The sequence below is a fragment of the Pieris rapae genome, chromosome 10, assembly GCF_905147795.1.
Source record: "Pieris rapae chromosome 10, ilPieRapa1.1, whole genome shotgun sequence".
Lineage (NCBI taxonomy): Eukaryota > Metazoa > Arthropoda > Insecta > Lepidoptera > Pieridae > Pieris > Pieris rapae.
In genome coordinates, this window is record NC_059518.1 from 5,395,333 (window position 1) to 5,412,912 (window position 17,580).

The 17,580-nt window shown below is 33.0% G+C and overlaps 1 pseudogene; it reads left to right on the forward strand.

The window, feature by feature from the left end:
* The first annotated feature begins 1,816 nt into the window (after nt 1-1,816).
* Nucleotides 1,817-3,072, forward strand: LOC111004489 (annotated as a pseudogene).
* Nucleotides 3,073-17,580: the final 14,508 nt, after the last annotated feature.

The window sequence follows — 17,580 nt, forward strand, 5'->3', positions numbered from 1 at the left end:
ACTTATGTTAGTAGTTGAAAAATTACACGTTACTTTTAGTACAATAGTATTGACTACCTCAGTTTTTTTGTGTTTTAAGTTTTTTATTTAATTTCTTTATGATGTATATTAATCTTATTTTAAGGATATAGTTAACGTATATCGTATGTACGAAATACAATACATGGCGTCCGTATCGTTTCATCGTGATTGTTCGGAGTATAGTTAAGACACACGATATGAAGCATCCATCCATCCATAATCAGTGGCAAATAATATATAAAATGAAATTGATATTTATTTTCCATACAAAACGTCTATAGATGACATAAGAGAATAAAGCTTATATATGAGTGTAACCGCAAAAGCCAGAAATCACACAATATTTTGGGTTGTATCAAAATTCTGAGTGTAGAACTCGTATCATTAGCATAGTCATTAATTCGAGAGCAAAGAAAAACTGGGTCTAATTGAAGTGTCACAGTTGTTTATTAATGAGTTACAGGAGTGGAGTATCAGCGGGTCATGTAAATAATTCACGCCTGATGAATTAAACCGAACCAACTTTTTGTGTTTACGTTTCAATTAAAAAGTTTCGACATGTTTAACATGGGATGAAGGAGTATGAGAAACAATTAGTAATCCTTTTTCAACTTTCTATGCCTTACTGATGTTTTCAGTGTTATATTGGATTGAGTTGTTGTATACTTGACCATGTTCAAATCAAATCAAATCAAAAATCATTTATTCATATCGATAAGATAATGTACACTTATGAACGTCAAAAAAAATAAATACATTAAATGATTCTAATTTTACATTTACTGCCAGATATCAAGGGCGTAGAACGGAAGAGAAGAACTGGCAATAAACTCTCCGCCACTCTTTTTAATCGCCAAGTTTTTTTTTACACAATGTTTGTAAGGAGCTGCAACCATAACACCATGTTCCATATGACATCTTGAGTGATAAAGAATAGAAAAATAAATTTAAAACAAGGATTTGTCCTCTATCAGCAGGAGGCATGGTGAAATAGGAGCACACACTTAGATACTCGTGAGAACAACACGCAAATACGTAGTATAAACAACTAATATCATCACATACACGAATACAAGTACGACCAGTAACCACAAGTAGCACCTGTTCACGAGTATGACCAGAATGAGTATTTCCAGAAGTATAGAAAGTGAGGCCTGATCCTGGTAACAAAAACTAAACATTTGTTATGACTTTTATCATGACAACCCCACAAAAGGTCAACATATCATTGAACAATAACAGAAATAAGTCAACAGAAATCTAACAACACTTATTAAATAACAAACAAATTGTACCTGCTTTACCCCCTGATAAAGGTTACAAAGAACAAAAGGTCAATTAACAAAAATAAATGAAATTATTGAGAGTTACGCAGGGGCTGCGGAAAACCGTAATTTGTTATTCTGATGTAATGCTAGTACCTGGGTGACCTTGCTTTGGTTATAAGATGCTGTGTGCCATATTACATAGCAGATATTTAAAGAAAAGGTTTCGAAATCGGTACATAATAAAGCTGTTATAGATTGTGTTATAGCTTAGTTTTAAGGTTCTGTCTAATGAAATAATTCAACACAAAATATCTTTGTTTGGAGTTTTCATAAATTCATTTTTTCAATTCTGTTTACGCAAATAATTCATTAAATTTTAACAAAATATAATTATGAAATATTAATTATTAATTCTCGCAGGATTTATAATTTACAACTTAATTACATGTGTATGTAGACGCGTTTATCATAATAGGTAACGTCAATTCACAATGTAATTTATTGTAGATATAGTGACATCGACATTTGAGCCAGTTTTCATATAACACTGACCGGTTGCGAACATGTCTCGCGTTGCTCTCGTCACTGGTTCCAATAAAGGTATTGGATACGCCATAGTAAAGGCTTTATGTCAAAAATTCGACGGCGTTGTGTACCTCTCGCTCCGAAGTCCTCGGTAAAGCAGCTATCAATAAACTAAACAAACTTGGACTTCGACCGGAATATCATCAACTTGACGTCACGAATAGAGATAGTGTTATCGCGCTTAGAGATCACATAGCATCGAAACATGGAGGTTTAGACATCCTCATCAATAATGCTGGTTATGCCAACAGTGTACTCTTCAATTCTTATGAGGAGGATCTGAAAGTGATCGATATTAACTACAGGGGCGTACTGACCATGCAGGAATTGATATACCCTTTGGTAAGAAATAATGGGAGGATATTAAATGTATCCAGTGACTGTGGACACCTGTGCAACATCAGAAACAAATACTGGATAGACAGGCTATCGAAAAGGGATTTAAAAATATCTGACATAAACGAATTCGTCGACTGGTATCTCGATTCCAAAAAGAACGGTAGTTTTAACCCAGATGATATAGTGGATAAAGGTAGTATAGCTGCCTATAGAGTATCAAAAGTGGCCTTGTGTGCACTAACAATGATACAGCAAAAGGAGTTAGAGTTTAAGAACATCAGCGTAAATTCTGTTCACCCAGGCTTCGTTAGAACTGATATGACTATGAAAATTGGATTTCTGTCCAGTGACGAGGCAGCCAAGACTCCAGTATACTTGGTTTTAGAAGCACCTAAGTCTCTGCGAGGTGCCTACGTGTGGCACGATGGAACGGTTTTAGATTGGTTCGATCACACAGCAAACATTTACTTCACCAACAAATTTGCTAGGAGTTGGGTACTGAGCAGTGTTATCATCAATATAAAGGAGTATATTTTGATGTGGATAAATTATATTTTAGAAAAAGTACGGCTTCCTATAACAAATAAAGCTTTGTAAATAGTCTCACTCACACATTTGCACCCACACACTTACTCGTGCACTTAGGCGTGTTGATAACGATTGAAAAAAAAAAATAAGGTTAAATAATGTAATTATTTTAAGTAATTAAGAATAAAGTTTGTTTATGGAAGAGCTGGGGACCCTAACTCAGGTATTTCTTACTTTAAAGTAGTATTTAAGTTTCCAAATCTTACACCTAAGAATAAAAATGTACCTACTTAAAAGGCTTGGTTAAATAATAAATAATTTGTTAAATATATAGACACACTTTGAATATGCCCTTGAACATTTACAATCACCAGCGACCTTTGATATTCATTGTAAACTACAAGGAAAATATTTTAAAAACTAAATTCCTTTGCAGCGTAATAACATGATATTACTCATAATTTAAACGAATCTCTGTAAAGCTAGCAAATTACTTTTTAAGTGTTCAGTTGTATTTCCTATCACAAATACCTGCTAATGATACCTCTATTTATCAGTGCGCATTCATATCGTTTATCGCGATAACATACACGGTATTCACGATTACATTGAAAATAGCAATAAAAAGATTTCATAACATAGTTATATCGACATAATACCCTATTCCCAGTGGCTGACTCTGCTAGACAACGGCGCGTGGCGTCAACGCGTCGTCGCGGCGCGTGAAGCTGCAATAAATTACTACGACAACGTTGCACTTTTCACTGTTCTCCCCACACCCTCTAATACCCACCCATCTATACCTCGTCTGTTAGTCGGCGTCATGCCACCTGCATTAATTCCTTCCCACGTAGTTGCGGTCGGTAAAACAGCTTGACTTTAGATGAATGTAATAGCTAGAACGAAACTAATTTTGCAGCAATGAGGAGACTGAACTTCTGAATTTACTATATCACGTTGTAATTTCTAATTCCTTTTTATGTTAATTTTTTTTCTTCATTTACTAAACGATAATCGGCAGAGACTCACCCAATTCTGAGCTAACGTTGAGAAATCTGGACTAAGAAACTGAATATAATATAACAGGGATATATATCTATTTTAAGAAAGTTAAATTATTGTTATTACTATTGCTCATAATTAATAATTCATAATGCATAATAATGAATTATTATTAATAGTTCATAATTGTTATTCATAAGAATATACTAATACAAAGCGGTAATTCAAAACATGTGAGTTTCTTATCATCAGCTGTTGGCGTGTCATAAGCGTTCTACAAACGTATGCTAATAGGAGGAATGCCCACTTCCCGCGATATAAGTACTTTATTTCTGACACACGGAAACACGGATTTATTGCATTTTCCTTCTTAATATCGCAATGTCTTCGACACAACATTAGTATATCAAAGGTTCACGTTACCGCTATAAATTAACGAACCAAGGTAGCTACTTAAACGAATTTATTGCTAGGCATTACGGTGTACTGTTTGTTTTAATGGATACGAATATTTTTTATGGGTCGGTTCGGCACGGAAATGCATATAAAAACTATGCCTAAGTGAGACAATTTGTCAGGTACATACTGCAGTAATGTGTCGCAATGGCTAGAGTGTTTTCATTACCATTCATCTATACAATCTTGCAAACCCTGATCGATTAAGTCCCGTATATCCCTAATTCCATCAAGAATAATCAACGATTTTTACATTCAATAGATATATATTTTTGTATTGGGTTAATACCAGCTACACGATACTTCTGCGGCTCTGATATACAATATCTTGTATTAAAATATGTCAAGAATTCCTAATTGTATTTTTCACACATTAAAAAAATCTGATCAGTGAGGCTGTGACTGATTATCGCAAGTTTATGTACATAATTAATGTAACTGCTTTTTCTGGATAAAAAAACAAGCAAAACTTATGAGTTTCGTTTTTATTACTATGATATGAGATATAATATCGACTCTGCGTGTTACTATTCCGCAATCAAGAGTATAAAATAGGTCAGATATTCATAAAAAGTACTGCAGTTGCTACAATTCCTTCATAATCGATATGATCGACGTAAAACCAATTTTCAGTCAATCGAGTGATAATTACAGTAGTTTATTGACACAAATGAAAAGTACTTGCTTCTGAGCAACAACGAGCCGGTATCATTAAGTCGATCAATCAAATTCGGAAGTGAGTGGCTCACTTTATTGGCGTTTTGACAACAATGAGACTGAAACAATCACTTTTGATTAATTAGCTTTTACTTTTGTAATACAATATGGTTGAATAGTTAAAACAAGATCGTGCTGTCTTTTGTTTTAAGAGAATTCCCTCGGGTATTCAAACCCAAGACTATGAACCAATTGATCTTTCCAATTCCGTTAATAACACTGGTATAGTAGCGGCAAACATCGTGAAGTGAATGACTGAAGACAAAAATAAAATGCTACAGAACATCTTATATATAAAATTATCGTGTCGCGGTGTTTGTGGTTAAAGTCCTCCGAAACGGCTTGACCGATTCTCATTAAATTTTGTGTGAATATTGGGTATATCCGAGAATCGGACAACATCTATTTTTCATCCCCCTAAATGTATATTTAGGGTAAGGGTAGTCCACCCCTAAATATATATTTTTTAATTTTTAGATAAATTTTAATATTTTTATCAACTGTATCAACAGCATTAAAAAATACATACATCCCTAAATTTTCAACTCTCTACGATCAACCCCTATTTTTTATGGCAAAAAGACGTTTGCCAGGTCAGCTAGTTATACTATAATATTAAAGCTTCCGAAATGTATAGCATTGAGCTATTGAGGTTTCAATTATGTAACAATTGATAAAAAAATCAACTATAATATGGATTAAATGGAAATAAAGGATTAAATTGAATATCAAGCAGTTTCAGATAGCAGCAATGGTAGTTATTTACAAACTTAGAAGCGAACGATTAAAATGTAATTATACAAAACCCGTTTCCCAGAGGTTCGCATCCGAACAAAGCGAACAATGTTGCCTCAATTAAAAATACAAATAAGATTTTCCCGCGAGAGAAATGCGAGGAAAGGATTGAAGAATCTCTGCGAAGGCGGACGGCGAGCAAACTTGCAATTTTAATAACACGTATCAAAGATTAAGCACAGTGCTCACTCGAGAAACGTTTAACATTTACTATTTTTCTTGTCAGAACACAGGTTTTAGTTTTGGCAATATTTAAGGCGCTTATTTTAAGACACACCATCTCTCTTGACACACTTGTATATCGTATCTATAAAATAATCTATGTATAAAAAATATTGTAAAGTAAATTTTGAAAATATAATAATCATTTCACATTACGAAACCACTCAGCAAGTCAAAGATTAAAATAACAAGTCAAAGTTTAATCTGAAGTTAACGAAATTTTCCGTGTTTCGCGCCAAAATCGATTTGGAATTTATTCAGCTATAATCTGTAGCCAATCTAAATCTGTATTCCGGCAAAGTTGGCGGGCTTTTGGTAAATTTAATTCCCTATCAAAATGGAGGCCCGGACCTGCGTTATAAAGTTGCTGAAAAAAATTATCAATCTCCGTCGGTCGGGTTTGATTAGAGATAATTTAACTTTGTCGCTTTATACAATTTGCGAGATGAATTTAAAAAAGTTTTCCTTTAAATCTTCTTGTTTTTACGTAGCGAATATATTTTACTTTTTCTATGATACACCATAATAACTATACCAATCTCAGTGAGTCACTAAATGAACACTTGATTTATTTTATGTTAAGCAATGAAATACAAAGTTCATGTTTCGGCACAATGATTATTTTCGAGACTATAATCCGAGAACACTGTTCTCCACTTAGTAACTGAAGAAGACGTGTATTTCGTTTAAATAAACGTCTTTATTAAACACTAAGTCATTACATTATTTAATATGGTACAACAATGATTTCAGTTTTTTGCAGTTGTATTAAAATATAAAGCATATGTCTGTTATAAAGTTCTTTTACCATTTAAACCTCTTTAGGTTCATTAACGTATACCTACACACTATTAGGATAGTATAAAGAAATACAGAATGATATGAAGAAAACGTAATAAGAATGTTTCACATAGTATTGTCTTTTATTAACATAATTTTTACACAGATGATAGATAGATTTTTTACAGATGTAAAGCATGCGAAACTTCGGTTAAACTTAAAATTATTTTTAAATTATTATAAATTTACAATAATACATAACTTCAATCTATTAAAAAAGTGTTTTTCTTTAAAAGAAAGTTTCATTTAGATTCTGTATTAAAATGCCTAGTTTAATATTATGTCCAATTTAGTAATTGAAATAAATGTTTTATAGTGGATAGCGGCAGGTGGCCTGGCAGGACACTGTCAGCCTTTGTAACTGTTTTATTACGGAGCCCTAGCGCTCCGGGTGACACATACATGATTAATGTTTCTCTACAAGTACATATGCGACAAGACAGAGATTTATTAATTACCCTAATTTTTGGGAAACGGTTAAAATTCTGTTGTTCATGTATGGTAACTTTTAATTGTTTAATCTTTAATAACTTACTATATTAGTTTTTTTTATGTAAATAATCCTTGTGTGTAACTTTTACAGTAGGAAAAGATTTGTAAAAATTATTAAAACATATAATTATGTTTGCATAATGCGAATATATTGACACGTGTCAGACGCGCAGTGAGTTTTAAAAAAAAAAAATTATTTCAATAAGTCCTTTGAGAAGGAAAACATAACCTCTTCACCCCTCTGTAGAACAAGCGAGATTTAGAACCTCGGGCGGTTTTATTCGCACATAAATTCTCAACTAAATCCCTCAATCTCGTTCCCATAAAGATCGTAAAACGAAAATCGAAATGATTCTGTCAACAGCTGCTATTTGGGATGCAAATACCACCCGCCCCCGCGCCGCCCGCCCTAGCGAAGTGTTTTCGTGAAAAATATTCTCAGAGCATGTACCCATGTATTATGTAAATATTAATCACACTCCGCAGTTACTTTTAATTTGAAAAGCTTTGAGAAATCTTGCAAAGTTTTTCTCGTGGGAATACAGGCGGAGCACTTAATTAAACCAATACGTAATGTTACCCGTATTTCGTTTTACTAAACATGGGGTTCAGTTTCATTGTAAGGTTATATTAAAATGAAAAGAATGGCTGAGAGAAATATTTATTAGAAATGAATCAGCGCTAAAATCTTGTATCCTACGGATTGATTAAGAAGCAATATAGTGAGTGGCATTTCTTAATATGCGAAGTCAAAATATTATCAGGTATACATATAATGTAGAAATTATGTTTTAGGCATATTCACAAAATTTATACCCGTATAATTTTATCTCCGTCCATGGACAGTAAAGTTACATTTTTACCTCCGAGATTTCAATTTCAAATAATGTTATTGTTAACTCGTACCTGCAACAAACGTTAAGAGAGATATTAAAATTTTAATATTACCCCAAGCCCTTTTTGTCATTTAACAAGTCTTGAATTGTGAAATTAATCCCCGCCTCTTAAACATTTCAGTAAACTTAAGGCTGCTGTACACAGCCAAGTACATTAACATGTGATCGAACATTAAATACTCTGATATTTTATAGCAAAGGAACTTATCAACCTGCCTATATAGAGATGGATAGACGACGAACTGATACTATTTATCGATGGGAGATACCCGCGGCTACCTAAAATTAGTGGACTGAGAAACCGTGGCCAGCTAAAATTCAGATAATTTAATTGAGCCCGAGAATCTACTTATCAAAAAAAAAAGGATTTTACACAAAAAAACATTCAAAATAGGATTTCAGGTTAGATCAGGGGTGTCTCACAAAGATAATGAAAATACCCATTAGATATTATAAGCACTTAATCGCAGGCTTATGGACAACCTAAGGAAGCCCGGGACCTAAAACCCCTTCTAAATAATTAATATCCAGAGAATAACGGAAATTGAACAATGCCTCAATAGCGGTCACGCTCTGAATTGTAGAGTTTCTTAATTAAATAATACATTGCAAAATTTCATCTTTTTAAAAATAGTGTAGCTTTAGTGTGTTGTGTTTACTTTAAAATTAAAGAATTTATTCCAATTATTATTATGTAATTTAAAAATCTAACTGTATCTTGACAAAACAATTTATACGTTTGGAATATTAGTCAAACTTATCGTTATATACATAAAAAGTGTAAAGCTGTAATATAATATAAAATAAAAGCTATATGTACAAATAAATTTACTTTAAACAAATAGTATTAGAGAGACAATTTTGCATACAAATAATGTTTCTAGGAATTGATTCACGTTCACAATACGTGCGGGGTTGTGGGGCGGGCAGGTGCATTTGGGACAAAGCTTTGCCGGAATATTCTCAACATAATACAACACTGCCATTATTATGAATGCAAAAGATTAAACTCGTTATAATAAAACTCCATTTTCACTGGATAGAAGCCTCGCGCAGATCGGGAATTCAGATTGCAATTATGACGGCGAATGGCGCCATTTCTTTATTTAATGACGTCATTACTATGTCGGATTGTTTTCGGCAAAATTATCTTTCGAAAACTCACGTATTTATTTACATTCTATAATATGAATGTTATATAAAGTAATTAACATCGAGTTGAGACTTGAGTTATGGCGAAGCGAGGAACTTATTTGTGAAAGTACACAGCGAACAGAAGTAATAACAACTTCCGTAGTAAGCAAAGTATCAAGAAATCTCTTGTATACAGGTGCAGCGCGCATGTAGGGTGGGTAAGGGCGGTTGGCATGAATAGCAGTGCAATGCAGTATATTGTTTGTCGCGCACTCAACCGGACTCTTTATAATTGGAGTTCCGTTAATGAACACCTCATCAAAATTTTATTTTTTATTCAATAAAAGCATATACAACAATGTCGTGTGAAATTATTTTTACTCTCACAATACATGACACTGATTATTTATTCATAGCGAGTGTGATAAATTACGCAATATTTTGAATGAAAATATGTGTGGTGAAAACAATTTTTTTCCTTCTACATTCGGTGTAAAAAGTATTGTATTGATTTAGTATTCCCTGACTACTCAAATTAAATTTCATTTCACATCAATCAACAACATCACATAGTAATGTGAAATAAACCATACAAAGAGCGTACCAATTCTTAGAAGGTCAGCAGAACACTCGCAATTCACATGGCATTGTGGGTGCCCATGGGCATCTAACTTCAGACGAGCCTCCTGGCTGATAAGAAAATATAGACCATTTGACACTTTCTGAATATGAATCGACATACTTAATCCATTTTCCGTGCATAACAGCGAATTTATTATTAAATTGTTTACATAACACGACGAGATGAGAAAAATATATGAAACGTCATGAAGATTGTACATATAAGTTTACATACCTGAAATATTTAAATATGTATACTCTGAAAGAACAATACATATTTTGATATACGTATTTTGTCATTCGGGGGGAAGAAAAATGAAATATGTTACAAATAGTATTTAAATCCATCGTGTAATTCAAATATTGACACAAAACCATTCCGTAGCGAATAGAAAGCGACGCACAACAATAGCTAACACAAAGGTGTTCAAATGAGAGACGTAATTTCAGGAGAATAAAAGATTTTTCAGCAAAGTGCCGCCCGCCCTCCACGTACTTCGCCCCGCCCGCCCTAAGATTCGAAACAAGATCAATGCCCTTCGATATTTGATAATTAATTCAAACTTATTTATTGTAATTCAGTTTCTAAAGATTTAAATGCTTGTGTATTATTAAACTTGTAAATTTAATAATACACAAGCATTTAATTTTTGTATTAAATAAAAATAACAGCTTATTTAATCATGTAAAGTGAAAGGGTTAAAACTAATATTTACATTTTATAATTTTTTTACGTTGAAATTTAAAAACAAAAATCTTCTCAAAAGTTCACAAGCCTTACTATGGATATTTTGCTATCAATACATACTCTCATTTCTTTGAAAACATTATATGTACGTATGTATTCTAAAACCATCTCTGTAGTGTGTGTACTACATTTATGACTCCCAATATTCCAGTGAGGCAAGGGGCATTCACATTTCTGCAACAATGTGGGACATTATTTGGTGAGCAGGTAAATTTTCTGTAGGTATTGTACTCACACACCTACTGGATTTTTCACGATAAGAATATATAACTATATGCCACATTTTCTTATATATTACTGTAATGATTAAAACTATAATAAGATACGAGTACTGATAAATCATTGCCTTCGCCTTCGCAAAACTCGAAGGCGTCCTGATCCATTCGAGAATTTCGATTTTTATTCCGGAAAAGAGAACAGTATTTAAGTGTAGCATAGCAAAATGTTCCATATGTTAGTTGGTAGATAATAAAACGGTAGGCTAAAAAATCATTGATTTATTTAAAAATTCGCAAGGGCAGGCTCATATAAAATGAGTTTTTGTAAATCCGTATAAATATATGAAGAAATATTTTGTCTTTTCCTTTTAACTGGAGTGAACGGCTGGAGCACTTCTCGTATAAAAATTAATTAGCAGCAGAGCTCACGAGGCTTCGCTCTACACTCGGGAGCGGTTACTTCATTAGAAATGCCTTTCTCAATTAAATAGGAAATTATAAGAGCATACTCAACCACAGTTTTTACTTGAACGCCAAGAAAACTTAGCGAAAATCGAGCGCGTGGATTGAAGCCTGCTGATGGAGCACCTTTATTTTTATTCAGAACTTAAAACGTATAATAATAATAATAACAAGAATAAATAATTAACAATAATTAATTAATGAATCATATTTTATACTACCTAAATAGAGATTTTTATACCTATCTTAATATATATATTTCTTGTGTGCGTGTGTACTCCTCCTAAACGACTGGACCGATTTAGACGAAATTTTTTGTGTGTGTTTAAGGGGATCTGGGAATGGTTTAGATTCACAATTTTGTCCGCTGGACAATGTTTTTTAAATTAATTTTCAATTTATTAGTTGTTGTTGATTTTGGAATGTTTTACATTGGATCCGACAGACGGCGCTACCATCGCAGTGTCAAATATTAAATAATATTCGAATTTTAATTTTAGTCTGTCCCGAAATTTAAAAAAAGTTTTGTTATCATTGTGTTATATCGTGTGTGACCATGTGCTGGATCGTTAGATATTGTCATAACATTTGTATAATAACTTTCATCAAAATGGCTTATTAAAAATTGAAATTTTGAAATTAAAGACGTGTAGACAGGACAACGTCTGTCGGATCCGCTAGTATTAATGTAATATTTTTTAATTTACTTAATACAATTGCAGGCTATTTTATTTTTTGCACCCTTCTGTACCACTTTCAAGGCAGATTAAGGATTTATTTATTTATTTAACTATAGTGTCTTCAAACCTTAAACAACACTAATTAAATCAAATTTATTAATCCAATCTTATTAATTCATACATTGAACATCTTAAATTGGGATAAATTCATAAAATCCTTGAGATTTTCAAATTATCACTTTTTATGTAACAAGAGGTCTCAACGGTGGAAGAATTACCACGAAACCGATGTGCTCAGGACATAATAAATATTTCTAGGGATGAATGGAAAGACGAAGCCAAAAGTAGATCTAAAAGAAGACTTTTATCAAAAAGTGTTCCATATACATAGTCTAATAGGGATCTAATTTCCGCGTTTGTTATTGATTTTATTTAACCTTATGAGTTTTATCTACCTACTGATTATGGAAACTGGTTGTAAGCATTTATGTATAATTTTTAATCTTTACCATTTAACGTGGTCACCACTAACCACCGCGCTTTTAAAAGTAAGAAAACTTAAGTGAACAATTACATTCATGAAACTAGAGATAGTAAATCCTCTGGGTATAGCATCTTAACATGTAAACCACGTTATATATGTACTCATACCGCATAACTCTATTATTTATGTCCAGAATACTAGAATGGATGGAATTAATCATTGGCACTTCTACCTACACAAGGTGATCGGCCTTCTGCGTCTGCCACTCATAATCAAATGTCTAAGCCTATTTCCAAACTATATTTTCCCGTAACAATAATAAATTAAATCGGAAGATTTAAGTAAGATCGTGATTCACTCGCTCTTTCTGTTACTATCGATACTTAGTCAATTACTAAGTATCGATAGTAAGAGAAACCAATTTTATACCAATCGCCACCGCTCTTCACACACTCCAAACAATAAAACTCATTAATTAAAACCAAATTACTTTGAGAACAACATCAAACTTGTAAGGTTGAGTCAATCATTTCTATTTGTGTATTTTGATGGAAATATATTTGCTTCTCTCAGATTACTAATTTAGGAAGTAAGCTTTGTTATATTTGATGCTTGTATCTTTAATATCATTTGTATGTACCATTTAATGAATTGTTTGTTAGCTAATAGAAGAGCACATTTTTAACAATTTCTCAACATCTAATATTGTATATTAAATAAAGTCTCTTAGTTCAGTTTAAGTTCCGTGGGAGAACTTAGGTTAGATTCAGAGAGAGGCATAGATATAACAAGAAACAATAAGTATGACTCTAAAACAAATTGTAATTATTGATACAATACAAATTAGTCGAGACTGAGCGTGACTCTCGACTAATTTATAAGTAAAACAAATATACATACTTTCATACATATTTAAATGTAATACTTACATACTTTCTATCCTAATAACCTTGCGCGGCTAGCAACTGGATTATTAGAGCAGCAGCCGCAGGAACGACTGACTTATGTGCTCTGTGGCAAGGGACACCGCCAACGACTATAAAATCCTAAATCATACAAAAGTCTAGAGAAATTGTATTGCCCAATTTCATCAAGTATCATGCTTTTTATAAAAAAAGTTTATGCAATACTAAATCTAGTGGTTTTGTTGAATATATATTACGCTGATATAAAATTAGAATAGTAATATTATTTTAAGTAGTTGCAGCTACCCAAGACTGAATTTTATTATAGACTGGAATATTTCCGTAATAGATACTATTGATTGATATTTGAACATAATGTATTACTGGTAAAAACTACATATCAAAATAATGATTGACTTTTTGATAGTGGATTGCCATGATTGGGATACACACTGTCATTGACCATTATTTGGTGATATTTCGGAGAATATATATATCTATTTCCGGGGTGGCGCAAAATGACACAAATGGACTATAATAAGAGTAGAATCACTCCAAATTATTAATTTTCATTTAACGTATAGCAAGCTTTAAATACAGATAAATGATAAGCAGACGTATGTGTGTTTGAAAAAGTATAGGTGTCATACCTATACATATACCTACATAGAGATGCATTAGTCTCAACGACTTCAAAGTTATCTATACTGAGAGGAAAAAGATAATAGTTGAAAGGAATGCAATGAACCAAAAAAATCAGTAATAAAGATAAAAAGCATGGTTAGACTGGCAGTCAACGAGAACTTTAAAGAGGACGTATACGAAACGAAATGCGTAGGCGTTTGGCCATGTAGAAAGGATAAATGAAAAGTATTTTACATACTATATTTCATACTAGCAATCGTGGATAGTAAGGTCGTGGGTTGTTGTAAATTCTTGGATGAAATCCAGGACGTCCCTACTAGAGAAGGAACAGGACAAAAGTACCTATAACCGACCAGTACGCATGGTGAATGTCCTAAGAGTGTTTGCAAAACAGGCACTTCAGCATCGAACCCAGCGATTACCCATGGTCTCTGCGGGGAAAAACGTGAATGTATAAATAAATAACTGCAATTTAAATACAATGTCTATTACCTTTTACAAAAATATTGTCAAATTTAAAACGACAGCAGTCATTTGCTGTTTCCCGAATTTGCTCCTGGGGATGCTGTTATTTTCAGAGCACCCGCAAAACGTTACAGTGAATGAAAATTGTTAAAGTACACTTCAAATAAAATGTACATAAAACATGTGCCTCGTCCCTGTGGGAGTATAGATAAAAAGATAAACATATGTACGGCAACGAGATTTCCCAGCTACTTCACTTGTTTGTAATATTCATTATTCAAGGCGCGCGTCGGGGGCGTACATCTAAATTCTAAAGCGATCAACTACTCGAAATTAAATAAAACTTTGCTTTCAATAAGGTGAAAGGGTCTTCGAGAAATTAGTGCACCCTTCAAACTAATGGGTCTAATTAAAACTGCACAACTCCAGTCAATACTAAAAAGATCATACAAAAATAGGAATTGAAAACTGTTTAACAAGAAATTCCCTACTTACGTTACGTTTATAAATAAATGTAATATCCATTTTACAATTTCCTTACTTCGTCCGCATTCATAGTATCTGATATTGAACTCCCATTTACAATTTAATTAAAATTGACCGAAATTTGTTTTACTTATTTTAATAAGTTAACTTTAGCCTTACATTATTTAATTACGAATACACAATAAATTAATGTAGCTTCTGGGAATGTGATCAAATATTTTGATGGCTCTTTAGTAGTTATTTTTGTGTTTATCTTGGTGCTACATGCTGGACCTATGGCATGGCTCCGTTGATAAAGGCATGCATTCCTTTTAAATTACATTCTTGCCTTTTAATTATTGCCTGGTGAACCTATGCAACTTTTCTTCTTGTCGTCGTCACACAGTTCGTGTTGTTTTGTCTTGACGAACGTGTTTATTATTTCTTCTCTATTTTCATTTATTTGTCAGTTATTTTTTACACAGTTATTTTCAGAAAGGCAGGTGGTAGAAATGTAACGAGTAAAGGTTTGCATTTAACACATTCCGCGCAAGCCCCCATTCTGAACAAACAGATGTAGTTAAATATACGTAAAAAATATGAATATAGGCCATTTGCGAACGATTGCCGCTGTTGCAATAAATTAATAATGCCAACAGTAAGCTTTCCACGGCTCGCCTATAACGGAAGCTTTTATTTTTATATCATAAACGTTTTAAACCAAAAAGTGCAGCGAATGGCAAAATATTTCTTTATAAAAATTTAAAATGGAAAATTAATATCGTTCTATTTAAATAAACTTTTAACACCAATTATAATATTATTATCCTTTAAATACATTGCACATTTTGGACCATGAATAATCTGTAAATTAACACGCGATTCTAGTTCCAAATTCAATATTCAGTTTATGAACAGTGTGCTCATAGGATTGCGAATTAACACTATGGATATTGACATTTTAAAAAGCTACAATAAAATAGTCTGTCTGTCTCACGCACATGTCTTTTCGCATAATCGGGGAACTTTTTCCGTATTATAGAAACTCTTTGACTATTTGTATCTGGCTGGTTTTGGTATCACTAAAAGTTTAGATTTAGAAGAAGAATAATACCAAATTCAAATAAGGAAAATGTCTGATGTTAATTTGTTTTTCGTACCGTCAAGATCAGTGAATCAAATGAAGAAATTCGATTTAAAATTTTACTACAAAAAAGTAAAAATGCAACGCAAGCCGCAAAAAAAAATGCAATGTTTATGGACCTAGTGCAGTTTGTGAGAGTAGCACTAATTTGGTTTTAGCGTTTTTAATCCGGTAATTTTGATGAAAGATACACGTCGCTCAGCTCGCCCTATTACGGATAAAATGGATGCCATTTTTTCAAAAAGTAGAGTAAAATCGGCATATCAGTAGTTACGACGTTGCTGAAGAACTGAAAATTGACCACACAACAGTTTTGGCGCATTTGAAAAATCTGGGTACACTAAAAAGCTCGATATTTGGGTACCTCACGAGCTCACTGAAAGAAACCTAGTGAACCGTGTCGTGAAGTCGTTTGTGATTCTTTATTACGACCTAGTGAAACCGAATCATTTTTGAAGAGGCTGATAACTGAATTGATGAAAAGTGGATCACGTCCAACAAAAAGGTTGTGGTCAAAGGACGGCAGGCTTCACAGACTGTGGCGAAACCCGGGTTAACCAAGGCAACGCAACAAGGTGATGCTGTGTGTGGGATTGGAAAGGCATTAATTATGAGTTGTTACCACCAGACAGGAGCCACCAGGACACCAGAACTCTACTCCGAATAACTGATGAGATTATAGAAGTTGGGAGAAAGCGGCCGGAATTAATCAACAGGGGTGTGGTTTTTCATCTTGATCTGTCCTTACACATCTTTAGCCACTCAGCAAAAATTAAGAGAGTTTGGCTGGGAGGTGTTAATGCATTCGCCGTATAGTCCTGACCTTGTACTTTCAGATATCTACTTGTTTCTTGGTCTTTTTGGAAAACTTTAGGCAGTGCCAGGTTAACATTACGAGAGGATTGCCAAAACCAACCAAATTACCTAATAAAATAGTTCCCAAAAAGTGTAAATAAAGTATCTTAATAAAAAATAAATTTATTTTTTTATCGAGTGTAATGTTTGGGGACATAATAAATCAATATATTGTCGAAATAATCCAAAAGTTAATTTAAATAACTTCCTGCTTCATAGGAGTTGTAATAAAAATACAATAATTTCTATTATCTTGTTCTTGATAGGCCTAGGCATTCATATACTGCTGACAGTGATTCGTTATTAATTGTCTCAATGTCTAATGTCTCGGCTGATACCGTAGTATTGTGATAGTGGGTGATATGATCTCATTGTTATTATATCAAAGCTTTGTTCTGCCGCTGATGGACTTGAATGCGAGGTCATAGGGTAACCACTCACGAATATTTCTCATTATTCTAATGAACTGAACGAGATAGTGTATGATTTAATATATATGCCAAATAAAGATATTTGAATGGAGGCTGATGGTGGAAGGGTGAAAATTAAGGTTTATATGTATTTTTTAATAACTAAAATTAAAAAATGTGTGT